Source organism: Diceros bicornis, chromosome 6 (assembly GCF_020826845.1).
Source record: "Diceros bicornis minor isolate mBicDic1 chromosome 6, mDicBic1.mat.cur, whole genome shotgun sequence".
Taxonomy (NCBI): domain Eukaryota; kingdom Metazoa; phylum Chordata; class Mammalia; order Perissodactyla; family Rhinocerotidae; genus Diceros; species Diceros bicornis.
Window position 1 is genome coordinate 88,101,675 of NC_080745.1, and position 8,124 is coordinate 88,109,798.

The following is an 8,124-nucleotide window of genomic DNA, read 5'->3' on the forward strand; positions in this document are numbered from 1 at the left end:
ATGACAGTTTCTCAGACCTTCCTTGTTTTTGTTGACCTTGTACTCAGGAGCACTGGTCAGGTATTTTGTAGCATGTCTCTCAATTTTGGTTTGTCTGATCCTTTTCTCATGATTAGCCTGGGGTTATGGGTTTTGGGGAGGAAGACCACAGAGGGTAGGCACCATTCTCATCACATTATATCAAGAGTACATGATTTGTCACTGATGGTACTGTGGATGTCCTATAAAGACCAGCAAGAACATACAAGTAGTTCAATGAGTTAGGTTTATTATTCCTTGCAGTAAGGGAGCACACACCATGGGGAGTGGGTGGGGGTCTCAGCAGAGGGTGCTAGGAAGGACCTATTATAGGCTTTGGGCTTTGGTTGGGTGATTTGGGGGCAGGTCTAAGGAAGCACAGTTTCCCTCTAGATTGCATGCTGTCACAAAGCAGGGCAATTCTATGATTGGTATCTCAATAAATCTCATCTATAGGGAGGGAAGACTAGCACAAGTTCTCCCCCACCCCCCATAATCAAAACTTTATTAAAAACTGGCACCAAAATAGAAGATCACTGCTGTATACCTTGCAAAATAAAACATAATTACATATCTGGTTAGATTAACTAGAATTACTGAACAGAGAAGGCTCTCTGAGACAAAATGGAGTCAGGAAGGGGTGTGGATGACTAGTGCTGCTTTCCTCTAAATGAACATCCTTCTTGAGTCTGGCTTTTCCTCCTGCAGGCTGGCACAACACTGTAGAGCACCCTACACAAAGAACCGCTGTCTGAGCCCAGCCGAAAACCATGGTGATCTTGCAGCAACCTGGACATTTTACATCGATAAAATCAGAATTCGGATTTTAATCAGCTATTTCCTGTTGTGTTTTTTCTTTTCCTCTTCCAAGGATGGATATAGTAAATCTGTAGCCAAAGTCCTGTTGATCCTTATCTATATTTATCTACCTACACATAGATCTAGCTATGTAGGAGGTATGCTCCACCTCCTTGACAGGTTCTCCTTGAACTTTTAAATCTTTTTCACTTAAGCTGGTTTGAGTCGGGTTTGGGGAACCCCAGTTGGTTCTGATGAATGTTCCCAGGCCTTCTTGCTTCTTTCAGGTCTTCTTATTAACGAAAACTTTATAATGAAGTTGCAAAGCAGATTTCTTTGGAAACAGATTAAAGAAGACAATGTGTCTAGACCGATGAATTGGGTTCTAGGTTTTTCCAGGCATCCTGTTGGAGGGTCCCATGTATCAACTAAGAACCAAATGTACCTAGGAGCCAGGGGTGTCCACCACGCTCCAGATGGGAACTTAGTCTGAAAATTCGACTTGAACAGAAAACCAAGTGCTACTCGATGTGTCTGTCTAGAAAAATAAAACGCGTTACTACCAGGAGAAGAGTTTCTAACATGTGAATGAAGCAGCATTCTGGCCCTGAGCTGGAATGATCTGAAGAAAACAGGATGCTCTTAAATAAAAAATAGGAGCTTTTGCTCTGCACTAGAGAAGATAGAGCTCTTTCACTTCAGCAGTCAGCTTCTATTCACCACAAGCGTTCTCCTGTGTAGGAAAATCAATAAAGACAATAAATAAATGGCAATCCCATTGAGGGCTGCTTACGAAGTGATTAAATGTTTCAAACCCCAAATACTTGCATGCTTCAGGGATACAAATCTGAATGAACATATGTAAATGGAATTAATGCTCAAATAATTTTCTAGTTACTTAGCACAAATGTGCAATTATTAATACTTCCATAATTTATGTTTGAATATTTATCCCCGTTTTCCTAAGCATAAAACCTTTAATCTACTTTTCTGACATAATTTGAAAATAGACGTGGGAATCTTTTTAATCATCTTATGCTTTTTGTGAGAGAAAAAAGAGACCAAAAAAAAAAAAAAAAAAAGCCTTACAGGAATGTTTTTCTAAGGTCAGGTGGGATAATTTCCGATGTCTCCACTCCACCCACTGGAAAGGGAAGCATACGGTCTTCCCAAAGCCACAGTGAATTTGGTAGTGGATATCAGTTTATACTTCACTCTTTGCTGCAAGGACCCTGACCACACAAATCAGGGTTTTTACAGGTTATTTACAAGAAAGTTATTTGAGTTATAATGCAATGCCTGTAGGAGGGATACAGTGCAAAAATGACGTACCTGAGTCTTCTGACACGTTAACACTGAGAGGAAGGTTTACACCTGAGCCAGGAAGGTGCTTTCTATTTGTTCTTGACTCCCTCCTCAGTGAGCACCGGGTGGGCCCTGAAGGCCGCCTTCGCAGTCAGTCTGCACCCTGCCTCACTCCAGCAGGGGTTAGTGTCCTACTGATCTCTCCCAGCCTGGAGTCACGTTGTCTCAGCTTGAAAACTATATTAGATGTTACCATTTAGATGTTACCCAAGTGTTTTTTAAACTTTGATGCAGGACAGAAAAGCCTCCATGCCCAACTTCTTCACCTACCCTTCTCTCCCTGCCATCCATACTGGAAGAGAAACAAAGCAGACACTGAGAAAGGTCGAGAAGACCGGGGAAGAGCCTCTTCTACCTGCATCCTTTTTCTGAGAAGACGTGGCTTTGAATTCCATTCTGCCACTCACTCACTGGGTGATCTTGGAGAAAGTTCTTCGCCTCTTTGAACCTCTATTTCATCATCTCTTAAAGAAGGAAGGAGGGAGGGAAGGGAAAGGATAAGATGGAAGCACAGAAGAGGGGAAAGGGGAGGAGGGGAAGAAGAGAAGAGTAGTAACCTGGATAGTCTCTAAAGCTTATCTCCAAACTTGAGATTCCACGGCTCTGAAATTCCCAGCTACATCAATCCTTGTTTGCTAGCCTTCTACACTTCTCACGTGTCGTGCCAGCCTCATCTCTCCCACCCACTAGCTGCATGGTGACCATGGTCCTACTCTCCAGGAAGATCCAACAAGTTAAGATGAGTATGCGGCATTCTCACTGTCTACAAGCCTCCCGAGTCTAGGCACCTAGGGACTGGAGGAAGTGAGCTGGGTTTGAATGTCAATGAGGTAAATGTATTTCTAGTTTCATGAAAATTAAACTATATGGTGTCAGGGAATACTGTTGACATTGATCTTAACAATAGATAATGGAAAACCAAGTAAAAAGAAAAACTATAAAAAGTTGGTTTGGTTATAAAAAGTAAATAATACAGTCATTTATGTTAAACTCTATTCATATCTCATTACTACACAGAATCTTGGTATCTTGAAATATATGTTAAATTAAATTGTTTAAAATTTAAACAATTAATATTTAAAAGATAAAATATGTATTTATTATTTATTTTGAATTAGGCATTTCAATCACTTTGTTCAAAATACCCAAGTTTCAAAGTGTATACAGTGAAAAGTCTTCCTCTTACGCTATGCCTCAGGCATCCAGTTACCCTCCCCAGGAGCAAATGTTACTAGTTTCTTCCTTGTTTATAAAAGCAAATATATGGATTAAATATATACAATATTCTTCCTCACTTTTTACACAAATGATGACCCAGTATAAGTTGTGTACATTTTATATCATTAAAGGAAAGATCAATATGTCACATGGGCTCAGCCCTTATAATTGCCTGCTCATTAACTTTAAACAACTTGGACATATTTTGATTGTCACTGACTGTATTTATTTACATGATAAATCCATATACAGAGCTTACAACATGCCAAGCATTGTTCCAAACTCTTTAAAAATATTAACTCATGCTCATCTATCCTGTGATCTATTAAAAGTATTCTAAGGGAAGACTCAGTTTATTTAATCAGCAGTTCTCAGGGGAGTTGTACCACCCCCTAGGGGGCATTTTGGAAATTTACAGTGGTAATTTTTGAATGTTACAGATGGGTTGGCACCGCTGGCAGGTATTTGGTTAAGAGGTCCCACGTGACAAGGCATCATCCTACCTTCGGTATAACTTCTAAACGTCCCATTGCACATTCAGTAAGTAAACAACCTGTTTATGATGATGGAGCCCTAGAACCTAACTCCATTCAACATACAAGCACAAAATACTGTTTGCATGGTCTTCATATACACTGAAATTTCCAGGAATGCAACAACAATGTAAACTGAGGAAATATTGTATTTTGTTTCATTGGATGCTTGATCATGAAAAATTTCAGAAAATCATATTGCTGGCAGCAATTCCTCTTGTGGGATTTGAGTCATCAATGCAACACATGTATATCAGAACAGACCAGGTCCCTGCTAACTCATCAGTCTACATCACCAAGAGCCTCAGGCTCACTCTTTCTCTCTAACCATGATTTGGAATCAAGAGACCTAGAGATGAGTGTAACACCTGTAAAACTCTTTCAGTTCAACAGACCATAAACAGTACCAAAAATGAGAGTCACCCAAGAACTGCAGAATGTGCATGGTTGTTATCTCAGGACTCACAGGGTGTCTTGCATTGTCCCTGAGAATGTCTCACCTCTGGGCAAGTGGGAACCTGGTATTGGTTCAGGCGGGACTTCTAAAAGCCAAGGTTTGGGAGGGGGCAGGGCTACTTAACTCTAAATCCTGGCAAGAGCTGGCCCAGGAAGAAAGGAAGGACCCAAACATCTTGAGCAGGTAGAGTGGAAAAGGAGGGAAGAGACCGCAGAATCGGGAAGCAGAGCCTGAAAAGACTCTTGGTGAAAGTGAGGGCAGAGGGACCTTTGTGATAACCTGTAGGGGAGGCAGAGAACAAGAGGGAGCTGTAAGCACCCTGGGGTGGTTTCCCTCCTGGAATCAACTTGGAATATCAACCAACCACGAGGAAAGCACACAGCCACTCACTCTAACTAGCTAAAGCCAAGGTTAAAGACTTTACGACCTGGTTTTGCAGATGATTTAATTATCTTCCTCTACCTGGACAATGCTACTGCTTGAATTTGATGAAGCAACGGAGATAAAGGAAATGATCTTTCAATATAAAAAGACTTAGACAACATGTTAATTGACTCTTTAGGGATTTAAATGTAGGATGGGCCATTTAGCCAGTACTGTGTACATTTTTTGGTAAATTTAACCTAAAAATAGTGGACTTTCCTTTAGTGTAAGATTGAAGATGAGGTTAGCTTCCTTTTTTTTCATGTTAGGTGGGAAGGACTGGAGGAATAGAGAACCTACAGAATGGAGAATGATCATGTGGAGCACAAGCATTTTAAGGACAACTCTGCAGTAGCTTTATTATGCATCTAACGTTTTGCTCCATAAAAGTAAAAAATACATCATTAAATTTAACTTTTGGTAAACTGTGATAGTATTGGTGTCAGCAGTTAGTGTTTGCTTTCAAGACAACTGGAAAATGCCTTCAACTAAACAGGTTATGCAATCCCCCATCCATCTTTCCATCTTCCCTTTTCTTTTTTCTTCGTTTCTCCAATTCTGTTTATTGTAACATCACTGACAGTGCTTTCCATCTAATTGCCTACATCTGATCTGGTGCCAAGTCCCAAAACACCTTCCTCTGAGTCTATTCTATCCATTTCTTCCTTGATGTCCCCACTGCTACCTTCCTAACGTAGAGCCTGATCGATCTTTTTCCTTCATCTTACATCCTGAACATTGTTGACATGTTAATCTTCCCCAAACAGTGTTCCTCAATTGCTCCTCCATTCAAATATTCCCCTTTGTCTATTCCATAAAGACTGAGCCTTTCTGCTTCTTTTCAACTTCTTATAAAATCTGTTCCTACATTTTTTTAACACTCACTTCCATCCTTTACCCCCACATCAATCCATTACCAAGCCCTACTGATGCTACCACCGAAATATCTTCTGAATTCATCCACTTTTTTCCATTTCCTCTGCCATCACTCTAGTCCAAGCCACCATAAATCCCCACCTGTGTTTGCATTCCAACTGGTACCATCGCTTTCTCACTTTCCTCTCCAATCCATCCACAATGTTCAGCAAGAGTGAATTTTTAAGAATGTACATTGGATCATGTCCCTTGCTTAAAAGCATTCAATGGTTTCCTATTGAACTTAAAAACAAAACATAACATAACTCCTTAACATGGTCTATAAGTCCCCACACAATCTGTCCCCTGCTTATCTCTCAAGCCTCAAATTATACTATTCTTTCCCTCACTCGCCATTTTCCAGTTACATAAGCAGCCGTCACCTCTACCCATATGGTCCATAAATGTTCCAAGCTTTCTTCCACCTGGTACTTTCACCCATGCTGTTTCCTTTTCTTTGAATAGTCTTCTAAGCCCCGACCTTTCACCTGGAGGATGCCTTCTTAGCCTTTATGTCTCAGTTTAAATGAAGCAGCAAGAGCAATACAAACATTCTCAAGGAAATAACCAAAACAGAATCCTTATGAAACCCAAGATCAACAATTAGAGGATAAAACACAAGAATAATATGAAAAGAAAGCTGGCAAACTGAAGAAAGAAATTGAGGACAAAATAAATCCCATTGCAGAAAGAATCAATCCATTACAAAAACAAGAAGAAAAGTGGGCTTTGCAGAAAACAGAGTCAGAAACATAGAAAGGAGATTTGAGAAAGTGGAAAAGAATGCAGATAGAAACAAGACTAAAAAGATAAGAGATATGATGATAGACATGGAGGGCGGACAGCAGAGATCAATATACAAATAACCAATGTCCTGAACAGAGAATGTATCAAAAGAAGCAGAAAAATATATTCAAAGGATAATAGAAAAAAACTTTCCTGAAGTGAAAAAATGGAATCTGCTTGTATTAGTCAGGTTCTCCAGAGAAACAGAACCAATAGGACATATATAGAAATATATAAGGAGATTTATTATAGGAATTGGCTCATGTGGTTATGGAAGCTGAGAAGCCCCACGATCTGCTGTCTCTAGGAAAGCTGGTGGTGTCACTCAGTCTGAGGTCAAAGGCCTGAGAATCAGGGGGCCCATGTGCCAGTCTGAGTTCAAAGACCCAAGAACCACAACCGTTGATGTCCAAGGGAAGGAGAAGATGGATGTCCAGCTCAAGCAAAGAGCGCAAATTTGCCCTTCCTCCACCTTTTTGTTCTATTCAGGCTCTCAAGAGATTTGATGAGGCCCACCCACATTGGGAAGGGTGATCTTCTTTACTCAGCCTACTGACTCAAATGCTAATCTCTTCCAGAAACACCCTCACAGACATACCCAGAAATTATGTTTTACCAGTTATCTGGACATCCTTAGCCCAGACAAATTGACACAAAAATTAATCAGCAAACTTCCCATCAAATCTGCTCAACAAACAATGATCAATAACAGAAAGACATACCTTGGGGAGTTTATTGAACTTCAAAAATAGAGAACACTCCACACAGCTCAGAAGATAGGACAAGTCTCTTTGAACGGGAAAAATTAAGCTGGCCTCAGAGTTCAGCTTACCAATATTCAATGCCAACAGACAGTGGAGCAACCTTTATAGATTTTGAGGAAATAGATAAATGACCCAAGATTTTATGTGTAGCCAAACTGTCGTTCATATATTACAACAACACAAAGACATGCACAACTGTGCAAGGACTAAAGAGATGTATTGCCCTTATAGGTGAGTCAGAAAAGTTTCCTTAATAAAGCAATCTAGTGAACTCGGAGAGGATGTAAAATATGAAAGCCACTATTCTAAAGGATTAGAGATGAGCATTGAATCCATATAAATAAAGATAAATAGCTATGGTAGAGTTATGTTATTCAAAACAGAATATAAATTTATAGGCAAAAGTTTAAAATTTTTAAAGAAAAGGAAAATTTAAAATTTTTAAAGAAAAAATTTTAAAATTTTACTAAACTTGTTATTACAAGAAGAATGTAAATGTTTTGTGCAAAAATAAAAACATAATAATAATAGACTGGGATTTAAAAATATATACCAATTAAATATACCAGGATATACCAATTAAAATGAGGAAGAAAAGGAGTGAAGCAAGTCAAAGAAATGTACAGGTCCTAATTTCCTAATAATGTTTCATTTCCTAAGTTGATAAATGGAGAAAGATTTTAAAATATCGTTCAAAGTTGTAAAGGTAGCCATTAGCTAGAAATTAAAACAGACTACATATCTTCCACATGCCTCTGAGGGCAATAAACAATCAAAAACAAACCAAAATATATAGTGAAAGAAAGAACATAAAGAAAAAGATCAAGAAACAGAAAACCCAGAAAAC

General features: G+C 39.2%; 1 pseudogene; it reads right to left on the reverse strand.

Annotated features, from left to right (window-relative positions):
* Positions 1-259: 259 nt before the first annotated feature.
* LOC131407641 (small ribosomal subunit protein eS27-like) lies at positions 260-2,886 on the reverse strand (annotated as a pseudogene).
* Between the last annotated feature and the right edge of the window lie 5,238 nt (positions 2,887-8,124).